Consider the following 14,519-nt stretch of genomic DNA (forward strand, 5'->3'; position numbering starts at 1 on the left):
CAGTACAGTGTTTAAAGGCCTCCATTTCAGAATGAGGAGCCATGCATTTTGCTGGATTTTTAATGCAGTCAAGCATTTTTTTAAAACAACCAGTACATGAAAAGCAACAAAGCAACAGCAAGTGAGAGTATATGCTTGGTGTATCATTGACAATAAAGGCCATTGGTAAAGGTTGTTCTAGTTGGGGGCTAAGAATATGCATGGATCATACATACTGGGGGAGGGAGGTGGTACAACTGGGGGAATCAATGGTGGAGAAGGATCTGGGAGTTCTGGCAGATTACGAGCTTAATAATGGCAGCAGTGCCAAGCAGCGAGTTCTAAAGGGAGGAAAATCCTCTCTTGTATTAGGAGAGGTATAGACTCCAGAGAGAGAGATATCATCCCCCCCCCAGGAACAAATCATTACTAACACCACATATGGAATATGCAGTTCAGTTTGGGGAACCAATTCACAAAAAGAACATTGGGGAATTGGAGAAAGTGCAGAGAAGGGCAACCAAACTGATACGAGGCATGGAGGAGATCAGCTATGAGGAAAGATTAGAGGAACTGAATGTATTCTCTACTGAGAAGAGGAGATTAAGGGGGGATATGATCTCCATGTATAATACATAAGTGGGGGATATGATCTCCATGTATAATACATAAGTGGGGGATATGATCTCCATGTATAATACATAAGGGGGGGATATGATCTCCATGTATAATACATAAGGGGGGATGCCATCTCCATGTATAATACATAAGGGGGGATATGATCTCCATGTATAATACATAAGGGGGGATATGATTTCCATGTATAATACATAAGGGGGATATGATCTTCATGTATAATACATAAGGGGGGATATGATCTCCATGTATAATACATAAGGGGGGATATGATCTCCATGTATAATACATAAGGGGGGATATGATCTCCATGTATAATACATAAGGGGGGATATGATCTCCATGTATAATACATAAGGGGGGATATGATCTCCATGTATAATACATAAGGGGGGATATGATCTCCATGTATAATACATAAGGGGGATATGATCTCCATGTATAATACATAAAGGGGATATAATCTCCATGTATAATACATAAGGGGGGATATGATCTCCATGTATAATACATAAGGGGGGATATGATCTCCATGTATAATACATAAGGGGGGATATGATCTCCATGTATAATACATAAGGGGGATATGATCTCCATGTATAATACATAAGGGGGATATGATCTCCATGTATAATACATAAGGGGGGATATGATCTCCATGTATAATACATAAGAGGGATATGATCTCCATGTATAATACATAAGGGGGGATATGATCACCATGTATAATACATAAGGGGGGATATGATCTCCATGTATAATACATAAGGGGGATATGATCTCCATGTATAATACATAAGGGGGGATATGATCTCCATGTATAATACATAAGGGGGATATGATCTCCATGTAGAATACATAAGGGGGATATGATCTCCATGTATAATACATAAGGGGGGGGGGGATATGATCTCCATGTATAATATATAAGGGGGGATATGATCTCCATGTATAATACATAAGGGGGATATGATCTCCATGTATAATATATAAGGGGGGATATGATCTCCATATATAATACATAAGGGGGGATATTATCTCCATGTATAATACATAAGGGGGGATATGATCTCCATGTGTAATACATAAGGGGGGATATGATCTCCATGTATAATACATAAGGGGGGGATATGATCTCCATGTATAATACATAAGAGGGATATGATCTCCATGTATAATACATAAGGGGGGGATATGATCTCCATGTATAATACATAAGGGGGGATATGATATCCATATATAATACATAAGGGGGATATGATCTCCACGTATAATACATAAGAGGGGATATGATCTCCATGTATAATACATAAGGGGGGATATGATCTCCATGTATAATACATAAGGGGGATATGATCTCCACGTATAATACATAAGAGGGGATATGATCTCCATGTATAATACATAAGGGGGGATATGATCACCATGTATAATACATAAGGGGGGGATATGATCACCATGTATAATACATAAGGGGGATATGATCACCATGTATAATACATAAGGGGGAATATGATCTCCATGTATAATACATAAGGGGGGATATGATCTCCTTGTATAATACATAAGGGGGGATATGATCTACATGTATAATACATAAGGGGGGATATGAACACCATGTATAATACATAAGGGGGATATGATCTCCATGTATAATATATAAGGGGGGATATGATCTCCATGTATAATACATAAGGGGGGATATGATCTCGATGTATAATACATAAGGGGGGGATATGATCTCCATGTATAATACATAAGGGGGGATATGATGTCCATGTATAATACATAAGGGGGGTATGATCTCCATGTATAATACATAAGGGGGGTATGATCTCCATGTATAATACATAAGGGGGGTATGATCTCCATGTATAATACATAAGGGGGATATGATCTCCATGTATAATGCATAAGGGGGGATATGAACTCCATGTATAATACATAAGGGGGGATATGATCTCCATATATAATACATAAGGGGGATATGATCTCCATGTATAATACATAAGGGGGGATATGATCTCCATGTATAATACATAAGGGGGGATATGATCTCCATGTATAATACATAAGGGGGGATATGATCTCCATGTATAATACATAAGGGGGGATATGATCTCCATGTATAATACATAAGGGGGGATATGATCACCATGTATAATACATAAGGGGGGATATGATTTCCATGTATAATACATAAGGGGGGGATATGATCTCCATGTATAATACATAAGGGGGGATATGCTCTCCATGTATAATACATAAGGGGGGGGGGATATGATCACCATGTATAATACATAAGGGGGATATAATCTCCATGTTTGGTTGCCCCTCTGTGTACTTTCTCCAGTTCCCCAATGTTCTTTTTGTGAATTGGTGCCCAAAACTGAACTGCATATTCCAGAAGAGGTCTTACTAGTGATTTGTACCCGGGGGGGTGATACCTCTCTCTCTGGTGTCTTTACCTCTTTTAATACAATCTATATGCTTTATGCAAAAGGATATGCTATGTACCAATTCTCCCCCCCCCCATTGTGTTAGGGGGCTTTGTATTCTGTGTTTTTTGTTACTATAGTGTGGTATTTTATATGATTGCATGGTTTCTCACTGTGCCTTAAAAATTTGCAATCTTTGCCGTACATTTTATCCGGACATTTTTTCTATATGTACCAAAAGAAATGCTTTTGACTTTATAGTGTGAGTTAAGTATATTTTAAAATATATTTTTTAAGTAAAATATTTGAAAATATTAAAAATAATTTGGTATTTACATTGAATTCTGCATGTGCATCTAGCAGTGGTTTGACATTTTTTATTTTTGGTCTATTATTATTATTATATTATACAGTATTTATAAAGCGCCAACAGTTCACTCAAAGCTGTACATTACAAAGGGAGACAGAACATGCGACAGTTCCGTAACAATACAATGCAATACACGAGCGGTTCGAGGGCCCTGCTCTTTCGAGCTTACAATCTAGGAGGGAGGGGATGGTGGTACAGGAGGAGATAGCTGTGGGGGATGGAGTGGTAGAAAGAGTGAAGGAGGTCGGCAAATTAGCAGGGGATGGGGTAGGTTTCCCTGAAGAGATGGGTTTTCAGGGTGCGCCTAAAGGAGAGGAGAGTAGGTGATAGTCTGATAGATTGGGGCAGGGAGTTCCAGAGGATGGGAGACACCCTGGAGAAATCCTGGAGGCGGGCATGGGAGGAGGAGACCAGGGAACTAGAGAGAAGGTGGTCTTGTGAGGAGCGGAGTGTGTGTGCTGGGTGGTATTTGGAAATTAGGTCAGTGATGTAATTTGGGGCAGTGTAATTGGGGGAGTGGATAAGCTGTTTAGTGGTTTCTGGGGTTAGGAACGTGCGGATTTTGGTGATGTTGCGGAGGTGGAGTCTGCATGAATTTGTTAGTGATTGGACTTGGGGCTGGAAGGATAGGTTGGAGTCCAGAATGACACCAAGTACTCTAGCCTGCAGGGCGGGCCTGATAGTGGCATTGTTGGACGTGATGGAAAAGTCAATGGGGGGTGGTGTATGACTTGGGGGGAAGACTAGGAGCTCAGTTTTGGAGTTTTAAGGAAGTGGAGCGACATCCAATCTGATATGTCGTTCAGCAGGTTTGTGATTCGGGCGGAGACTGAGGGGGTGAGGTGGGGGGTGAGAGATAGATTTGTGTGTCGTCGGCATAGAGGTGATAGTTGAAGCTGTGAGAGTGTATGAGTTGGCCAAGGGAGAAGATGGAGATGGAGAAGAGAAGGGACCCGAGGACGAAGCCTTGAGGGACCCCAACAGAGAGGGGGAGTGAGGGGGAGGTGGTAGCGTTGTAGGTAACGCTGAAAGAGCGTTGTGATAGGTAGGATGAGAGTCAGGAGAGAGCAGAATTTCTGAGGCCGAGGCAGTGTAGTTTTTTGAGGAGGAGGGGGTGGTCAACTGTGTCGAAGGCCGCAGAGAGGTCAAGGAGTAGGAGCACTGAATAGTGGTCATTAGCTTTGGCGGTTAGCAGGTCGTTGGAGAGTTTAAGTAAGGCAGTTTCGGTGGAGTGTAGGGGATGGAAGCCGGACTGTAGGGGATCGAGGAGGTTGTTGTCGTTGAGGTGAGAGCATAGGCGGGTGTATACTAGGCGCTCGATGAGTTTGGATGTAAATGGGATCAGGGAGATGGGTCTGAGGTTGTTTGGGTCATTGGGGTCCAGGGAGGGCTTTTATGTAATGTGGGGTGGAAGTGGAGGTCAGAGCAGTGGTGGGGCCATGGGAGAGGGGTGATTAGGGGGTAGCTGAGTGAGGGGGAACGGGGTTGGAGGGAGTTTGAGCAGTGACGAAGTCCCTGCGGGTTATGTCGAAGGAGAGGGGGGATGAGGGGCTAGCTGTTTGAAAGGGGACGGGTTGAGAGGGCGTGTGAGTTGCGTCGATGTCCTTGTGAATTTGTGTCAATCTTGTTTTTGAAGTGATTGGCAATCTCAAGGGTGGTGAGTGAAGTGCTGGGTGGAGGTGGGGGTGGCGAGAGTAGAGAGTTGAAGGTGGAGAAGAGTCAGCGAGGATTGGAGGAGAGGGCCTTGATGAGGGTCAGGAAGTAGGCTTGTTTGGCAGCATGGAGGGAGGAGGTGCAGGTGTGGAAGGCAGATTTGTAGCGGGTGAAGGTTTGCTAGGATTTGGTTTTGCGCCATAGTCGCTCCAGGGCACAACTGTGTAGTTGGAGGGTTTTGGTGTGATCAGTCTGCCAGGGCTGGAGCGGTCGGGGTCTGATGTTGCGTGTGGTTAAAGGTGCTAGTGAGTCAAGGGCTGTTGAGAGCGCGTTGTTGTAGGCAGTCATAGCCAAGTCTGGGCAGGACAGGGGGAGGATGCTGTCATGGAGTTGATCAGCTGCGGAGTGGAGGGGGGCAGGGTTAAGGTTGCGGAGGTTACGGCTGGTAGTAGTGTGACATTTGGAGGGGTAGGCGTTGGAGGACGAGGAGATAGAGAAGGTAATCAGGTTGTGGTCAGAGAGAGGGAAGGGGGTGTTAGTGAGGTTGTGGAGAGCGCAGCGGTTGGAGAAGACAAGATCAAGGATATTACCGTCGGAGTGGGTGGTGGATTGTATGCACTGTGCAAGTGCAAAGGAGGAGGTTAAGTGGAGGAGATGGGATGTGGTCTGCTTGTTGAGGGTGACAGGGATGTTGACATCCCCAAGGATGATGGTGGGTAGCTCAGAGGAGAGGAAGAACGGTAGCCAGGAAGAAAAGTCATCCAGGAAGCGGGATATGGATCCAGGAAGCCGGTATAACACAGCAATCTTCAGGGGGGTTGGGGAGAATAGTCAGACGCAGTGGGCCTCGAAGGAGGAGAAGGATAGAGAGGGGGGGTTTGGGAGGACTCTGCGGTGACAGGAGCAAACCAACCCCACCACCTTTACGACCATTGGGCCTGGGTGAGTGGGTCCAGGTGAGACCTCCGTAGGAGAGTGCAGCAGGGGAGGTAGAGTCAGTGGCCTGGATCCAGGTTTCCATAATCGCTAGGAGGTTGAGGGAGCCGGAAACAAAGGGGTTGTGGATGGCGGTAAGCTTGTTGCACACCGATCGGGCGTAAATTACACTCATATCCCTTATAGGGACTACAATTTTGAACAACAAGATCATATAGACCTTTATGATCCTACAACAAAATATACTTACTAACTTACCCAACGAAGGCTAAGAAACCCAGACCTTCTGGTACCTGTAGCCTTTCTTCAAAAAAAACCCTACTACCCAAAATCTAGGGGGGTGAAAAAAGAAGAGAAATCAGGAGAGTAACCACACCAAGAGATCAACAAACCGCAGCTACAGGCCTGATGTTCCTCCACGCCTATATCCAGGCCCTTCGCTGCAGCCTGTCTTTCTCAAGACCCTGAATTTTCCCAACCTCACCAAGGATGTCATACACCACCACCTGAACAGGAAGGACCTTTTGCCGAATCGAAACCTGACACCGTGCATTCCATGTTTAGTAACGGGTCACTAGACAAACTAAAAAGTGTTCAAATCAAAAGCAGTATGATTTTCCAATGCCCCATATACCCACTCTGCATAAGACAGGCAGTGCAGGAAGGGGATGTCTAGAGCCCTCCCCACCTCTTTATACACCTCTATGTTGAAGGGACACTGAAGCAAGAAGTGGTCCATAGATTCCACCTCGCCCCCACACTCCGTCCTCGGACAACCACGGTTATCCAGAGAACGGTACTTCAAGTTTCCCCTCACATAGAGCCTGCCGTGGAACGCAAGCCAGGCCTGGTCCCTAAACTTCAAGGGAATCCTTTCCATATTTATCAAACGTAGCCCCTCCCGCAAAATATGGCCTGGGCAATCCTTCAAGGCCAATGGTGCCACGACCCTCTCCCTCAGGAGTCTCCCAGGGAGCGATCTGACCTCTTCCACAGTCACACACCACCGCCTCAGTATCTTCAAGCACGGAGCAACATAAGCCGGGAGCTTACCATGCCTGACTCTCAAGCTTCTCACTGGCCCGCCTCTCTCCCAACAGTTCAGAAAAGGCTTAAACCAGACTTGGAAAAGGCCTACCCATGCAGGCGGTCTCTCTTTAACATGCTACCAAGATTATGTTTAATAAACATCAGAGAGAAGAAAACAACTGGGTTGACCATACCTAGGCCACCCTCCCGCCTGGATCGATAAGTCACATCCCGCTTCACAAGGTTCAGTCTGTTCCCCCATAACAGTTGGAAGAAGCAGCTGTAAACCCTTGTGTAGAGAGACTCTGGCAAGAGACAAACAAAACTGACGTATAAGAAAACAGGGACCAAGTAAGTCTTGATTAGGTCAACCCTTTCCATTAGGGACAGCCGCCACCCCCTCCAGCATCTCACTTTAACATCAGCATCTGCCAACCTGGATTCCCAATTTGTTTTGCTGTAGTCGTCAGGGCCAAATTCGATGCCTAGCACTTTTACCTTCTGTCGGGGCTCAGGGAAGGCATCCGGAAGCTCGAAGCCTTCATCTTCCCTGCCCATCCAGAAAACTTCACACTTGTCATGATTAATCTTGGAGCCTGATGCCTCCGCATACTGCTCCATCACCGAAACCACCTCCTGTGCCTCACCGGTCCCAGAGATGAATACAGATACGTATGACCATGGACTCCTCCACCTGCTGGATCTCTGCTGCGGGATCAGAGGACTCCTCAGATGACAGGACCACCTCCGTGTGGCCTCTCACCGCTGCAATGGATTTGTCTCGGGCAGACTTAAACCTTCTAATGAAGGGGTCGATGGCAAAGGCATAGAGCAGAGGGCTCAGCGGACACCCCTGGCGCACCCCCAAGCCGACCTCAAAGGGCCTCCCAATCCAACCATTGATCAACATGAAGCTCTCAGCCCCTCTGTATAAAGCCTGAAGCCATCCAATGAACCTCCCCTCCAGGCCATACCTGTCAAGGAGATGCCAGAGGTACTTGTGGTTGACCCGATCAAAAGCCTTAGCTTGATCCAATGCCATCAAGTACTTCCCACAGCCATCAGCCCTGCACCGCTCCAGAGCCTCCCGGACAGCTAACACCGCTGAAAAAGTACTCCTGCCCTGAACCGAGCAGTGCTGCTGCTGTGAAAGTAGACCGTCTGCCACTGACGACAAGCGCCAGAAAAGGATCTTGGCCAGGATCTTTCTATCGACATTGAGCAGGCTAATGGGGCGCCAATTCTCAATCATCGTAGGGTCCTTACCTTTTGACAGCAAGATCACAGCTGACTTCCTCATGGAGGGAGGGAGCGAACCCTCATCCAGACAGCAGTTAATCACCTCCGCTAGGTGAGGTGCCAAGCTAGATTTGAAAGTCTTAAAAAACTCTGCTGTCAACCCATCTGGCCCTGGTGTCTTTTTAATGGCCAGACTGTCTATCGCTTTGGCAACCTCTTCAGCTGTGATCTCACTTGTCAAACTTGTGGACGGGGTGTTATTCTCCAAACCTGGTGTAGAGTCCAGGAAGCTTGACATCCCTGCCCAGTCAAGGTGCTTCTCTTTCAAAAGATCCTCAAAAAAAGCCCTTGAGACCTCCAAGATCCCTGACCTGGATTTCGTCAGGGATCCTGTACTATCCCTCAGGCCGCTGATCGTCTTAATTGCTATGCTCCACTTACAATTCTGGTAAGGGTCGGGTGAATGGTACTTCCTGTAGTCCCTCTCCAGAACCAAAGAGGCATGCCGATCATACTGATACTTCTTCAAGAGAAGCTTAACCTCTGAGATTGCCCCAGAATCTCCACCCTCAGAGACAAGGCGGTCAAGCTTTCTCCGTAACTGCTGATAGGCAATGTATTTCTTAAGTTGTTTCCTCTTACCTAGGGCCTTGAAAAACCTGCCAATCCGCACTTTGGTAAGCTCCCACCATTCTGACTTACTGCCGCAGAAATCCAGGATGGTCTCCTGTGCTTGAAAAAACTCCTCAAAGGATCGTCGGACCTCTTCGTCCTCCAGCAGAGCCAAATTCATCCTCCAGACACCCCTTCCCCTCAGCGGCGTATCTAAGGCATTCAAAATCACAGTTAACAAAAGGTGGTCGGAAAACTCCACCGCCTGACACTCAAGTGCCGAGAAAGCGGAGTCCCCCTTTAAAAAAAACCTATCTATTCTACTCTCACTTCTACCTCGCCTAAAAGTGAATCCCGTGCTGTCCGGGCTGCGCTTAATTAAGGCATCCTCCAGACCTGCTTCCCTAACTATCGCATTTAAAAAAACGCTGTCATACTCCAGCCTGTCATTGGAGCCCTTCCTGTCCTTGAGCCTAGTGACAGTATTAAAGTCTCCTCCAAAGACAACTTGCCGGGACATAAAAAGGAAAGGCTTAATCCTTGTAAAGAGGCATTTCCTACCCCACGTAGACTGGGGACCGTAGATATTAATGTGCCTTAGCTCTTGCCCCTTCACAAGGACGTCCAAGACCATACACCTTCCAATCTCTACCTCAATGACCCGCCGACACGTTACCATGCCGGAAAAAAGTACCGCAACTCCGCTGTAAGGCTCAGCCGCAAGAGACCAAAAGGAAGGACCACACCTCCACTCCCTTTTTGCTAGATGGACATCAGCTAGGCTGGTAAGCCGGGTCTCTTGCAAAAATAAAGTGTCAGCTCCAATACTGCTGAACAAAAATAAGGCCGTACTTCTAGCACCTACAGACTTTATGCTGGCAACATTAATGGTTGCCACCTTTATCGGAGCTGGAACTGCCATTAAGGTAGTTGAGATGAGCGTTTCTTAACTTTGGTTTTCTCAGCTTTAGATGGGGGTCTAGTCCTTTTAAGGGACCCTCCAGCCTCTTCCTCCTCCATGGGGGAAAGAGACTCTCCAGTGTCTCCCTCTTCCCCTGAAAGAACCCCAAACTTATTCTCAAGAGATATGACCTCGACCTCAAGTGAGGAAACGGAAGATGAAGGGGACAGCACTGCCCTATTTCTACCTCCCTTCCCCACTAAAGACCACACACCCTCCTTATTCTCCTTAGATGTTCCATCCTTCCCAGGGACTAAGCTCTCCTGCCCAGCCTTCACCTGACCCTTAGATGCCACCGAGCCCCCTGTCCGACCTCTGCGACGCTGCAGGAGCAAAACTGGCGGGTGGACCACAAATAGTTTACACACCCCTGCCCCCTTAGCCGCCTCACCCAACTTGGAACTAACAGGGGGGGCACACGAGGAGGGGCAGACAACACCTGGGAGGACACAGAGACAGGGGAAGACACCACAACAAGGGGGGTTACAGGCACACTAGGGGTTACACACGGTACATCTGGCACCAGGGCATCTGGAGCAGTTGCCCCATCAGGAGTTGGGCCCACACCTGCCTCCTCTGCATCCATCCTCGCCAACTCCTCAGCAATACCTGATAGATTATGTAGTGCCTCAGGGCACTGGTTGTAGGAATGCCCCAAAACCTGACAGAGGTTACACCTAATTTGATTACAGTCACGAGCTACGTGACCAATACCCTGGCATAACGAGCATTTCAGGACCTCACAACTTGAGGCGAAGTGCCCCTTGTTGCCACACCGGTGGCAGACTTTCGGCTGACCAGCGTAAAAGACTATTAGTCTATCCTTCCCAAAGGAAGGATGAAGATGGCAGATGCTTTACCATGTTATTCTCCACCTGTAGCCTTACGGTTGCCGACCATCCTCCAGTCCAGATCCCACAATCGTCCAAGATTTTCCTAAGGGGTGCTAACACTTCCCAAAACCGATTTAGCCATACAATAATATCCGCCAAGGGGATCGACTCATTCCTGACCAGGATTGTAACGTTTTTGACAAGGGGCTGCCTAGAAATAACTTTTGTTGTCAGGCCCTCCCACCTGGGGGTCCCCTTCCACTCATTTTCATATTTTTGCCAGAACAAGTCTAGGCACTCCGGCTTCACAAATGATACATCATATTCCCCGGTCCCCACCGGGGCTATAAAGCAAATATGTCTACTGCTTTGAAGCCCATATCCAGAATTCTGTCAACAACATCTCTTCTATTTGGGGTGGTGCTTCCACCGTCCCATTTTAGCTGGACAACGTTCCTTCTTTTTAGCTCAGGGCTCCCTTGGCAACCGGGGCTGAAACTGGGCCTGCAGCTGGGGCTGAGACTGGGCCTGCAGCTGGGGCTCAGACGGGGCCTGCAGCTGGGGCTCAGACGGGGCCTGCAGCTGGGGCTCAGACGGGGCCTGCAGCTGGGGCTGAGACCGGGCCTGCAGCTGGGGCTGAGACCGGGCCTGCAGCTGGGGCTGAGACCGGGCCTGCAGCTGGGGCTGAGACCGGGCCTGCAGCTGGGGCTGAGACTGGGACTGAGACTGGGGCTGAGACTGGGACTGAGACTGGGGCTGAGACTGGGACTGAGACTGGGGCTGAGACGGGGCCTGGAGCTGGGACTGAGACTGGGGCTGAGACTGGGGCTGCAGCTGGGGATGGGGCTATACTGGCCGCAGCAGACACTGCACCAACCAAATTGGCCTCACATGAAGCTCCCATATTATCAATATTTGCATTTGCAGCAGATTTGTCACACACAACCACATAAGTGTCCGACACATCACTTACAGTCCCCGCAGCCGGAGAGGCTTTCAACTGCGGCTTCACCACCTTCCCCTCCTGCGATTTGCAACTGTTTTCCAGCTTTACAAAAACCAATTTCTCAGTCTTTTTTGGCTTCAGTGGCCTAGGGCACTTGTCTGCCTCATCACCAGTGTCATCAGTTGAAAATGCGAACTGCCGTCCACGCAGGGGGGGGACTCTAATGCAGTCACAAATTCCATGGCACCAACCTCCTCCTCCTGCTCCACCTGGGATCCCCAATCTAGCCGCTGTTGCTGAGGGGGGATGGGTTCCGACTCACCCTCCGGTATTAAACATTCTCCAGCATGCTGAGAAGCAACTGTGCTGCCTTCTCCAACCTCACCTGGGGGGTCTGACAGGTCCCCAGATGACACCGCCTCTCCGATCTGGCCCCTCGCGACCGCTAGGGATCTGTCACGGGCCTGCCTGAAACGCTCCTCATTCATGTATTTCTCCCGCATGAACCCGCTGGATGCTTTCAGGGTCTCCACTAGATCACATTGCTGGCGCACTGCCTGCTCCATACACTCAGCTCAGGCTTCATAGACTGCCGCTTTGTGCTCCACACACGATCATAAGATGACTTGAACTTCCTGAGGTCATTTTTCATTCTGACCAGCTTGTCTTCCTCCTTCCCGATCCTTGCCACATGGGCGGCCACAAGGCCCCGATAATCCGCATACGATTCCCCTCCTTTAGGGCCTTTTCCCAGGTCCTCAATAGCTGGCATGTCAGGACCGGTACTAGGATCCCCAGGGGTCCCTCCTCCTGGATCATGGCCAGGCTCGGCCATCCTCTCCTGGGTAGTGCCAGAAATTTAGTCCCTGGCTCAGACTGAGGCCTAGCAGGACCTCACACAGCATACACCATACACTGTCTGTGCAGCACCACGCCCACTTCCTCCTAACGACACTCAGCTGTAGGTAGCTGGAAATTTTTTATTAAAAGGTCTTGCCACCAGCAACAAAAAACATTTTCTTACAAAAATATAAAGTTGATATATACAAATAAATAAATACAAAATACCATACGACTGGTCTAAACAAAGATCAACTAAATACAGTAATAATTCACAAAGCATAATCAAAATTATAACACACCGATATACGCCTTTATGGCAAAAAATAGGAAAGCATAATATAAAAATGTCAGGGCCTTTATGGCCTATATCACAGCACTGGCCTGTATGGGAGTCTTCCGCTATGCAGATAAGTTTTCACACAAAGGTCCTTTCGGCCAATAAGGTAGGGGCGGTGCCATTATGGCCCATATCACTCATGACGAGGCATTTGGCCTGTCTGAGATTCGGGGAGGAAAAATCTTAACAGCAGCTTATTCAGTCTATCAGGCTTTGACAAAAGCCCTTTCGGCCTGTCAGACAAAAAAGAGGCTTTTATGCCTCATCCACCTATACACATACTTAGGCCCTTTTGGCCATATCATAATCATAAATATATTTAACACACAAAACAAAAAATGCAGAACAAAGGCTGAGAAACGCAGGTCTTCATATGTACGTAGCCTCTCTTCAAAAATTCTTCATCCAAAATCTAAGGGAGTGGAACACTCAGAGAAAGAAAAAAAAAAGAACAGCATCCTCACCCAGAGATCAACAGACAGCGGCTACAGACCTGATATTCCTCCACGCCTCTATCCAGGCCCTTCGCCACAGTCTGTCTTTCTCAAGACCCCGAATTTTCCCAACCTCACCAAGAATGTCATATACCACCACCGAGACAGGAAGGATTTTCTGCCGAATGGAAACCTGACACCGTGCATTCCAAGTGAAATATCGGACCACTAGACAAACTAGAAAAAGAGTGTCAAAATCAAAATCCACATGTCTTTCAAATGCCCCATATACCCACTCTGCATAAGACACGCAGTGCAGGAAGGGGATGTCTAGAGCCCTCCCCACCTCTTTGTATACCTCTATATTGAAAGGGCACTGAAGCAAGAAGTGGTCCATAGTCTCCACTTCACCCCCACACTCCGTCCTAGGACAACCACGGTTGTCCAGAGAACGGCACTTCAAGTTCCCTCTCACATATAGCCTGCCATGGAACGCGAGCCAGGCCTGGTCCCTAAACTTCAAGGGAATCCTTTCCATATTTATCAATCTTAAGCCCTCCCGCAGACTATGGCCTGGGCAATCCTTCAAGGCCAGCGGTGCATGAAAAGCAGTGGCCACGACCCTCTCCCTGAGGAATTTCCCAGGAACAGATCTGACCTCCTCCGCCGTCACACACCACCGCCTAAGTATTTTCAAGCTAAGGGCAACATAAGCCGGGAGCTTACCGTGCTTGACTCTCAGGCTTCTCACTGGCCCGCCACTCTCCCAACAGCTCAGAAAGGGTTTAAACCAAGCCCGAAATAAACCCACCCATGCAGGCGGCTTCTCTTTCAGCATATTACCAAAATTATGTTTTACAAACATAACAGAGAAGAAAACAATTGGGTTTACCATCCCTAGGCCACCCTCCCGCCTGCACCGGTAGGTCACATTCCGCTTCACTAGGTTCAGTCTGCTTCCCCATAATAGCTGGAAGAAACAGCTGTAGACCCTCGTATAGAGAGACTCTGGCAAGAGACAAACGTAACTGACGTACAAAAAGACTGGAATCAGGTAGGTTTTGATTAGATCGACCCTTTCCCTTAAGGAGAGTCGCCACCCCTTCCAGCATCTCACTTTAACCTCGGCATCAGACAACCTGGATTCCCAATTCGATTTACCATAATCATCAGCGCCAAATGTGATGCCTAACACTTTGATCTTTGGCTGGGGCTCCGGGAAGGTATCCGGAAGCGAGAAGTTCTCACCTTCCCTACCCATCCAGAAAACGTC

This window comes from Staurois parvus, unplaced genomic scaffold (assembly GCF_062004578.1).
Source record: "Staurois parvus isolate SC_StPar_1 unplaced genomic scaffold, SC_StPar_1.0 ptg001252l, whole genome shotgun sequence".
NCBI classification, from domain to species: Eukaryota; Metazoa; Chordata; class Amphibia; order Anura; family Ranidae; genus Staurois; species Staurois parvus.